The sequence below is a fragment of the Pantherophis guttatus genome, chromosome 6, assembly GCF_059756535.1.
Source record: "Pantherophis guttatus breed Tessera chromosome 6, ASM5975653v1, whole genome shotgun sequence".
NCBI classification, from domain to species: Eukaryota; Metazoa; Chordata; class Lepidosauria; order Squamata; family Colubridae; genus Pantherophis; species Pantherophis guttatus.
The window spans coordinates 29,699,491-29,699,707 of NC_142068.1; positions in this window are offsets into that span (position 1 = coordinate 29,699,491).

Consider the following 217-nt stretch of genomic DNA (forward strand, 5'->3'; position numbering starts at 1 on the left):
AGTTAGCGGATAATGTAAAAGCAACATACTGCATACGATATGCATGTGAAATTTAATCCCACAGCCATTAATACAACAGCTAGTTTGTTAAATATGATTGTTTATATGCATCCTCTTTCTTTTCATTATTCACACAGATAGAGAATTCTTTTTCTCAATTCCAGGCATTATCTCCCCCTGTTGCTCATACCAGCAAAATGCAGCAATCAGTAATATA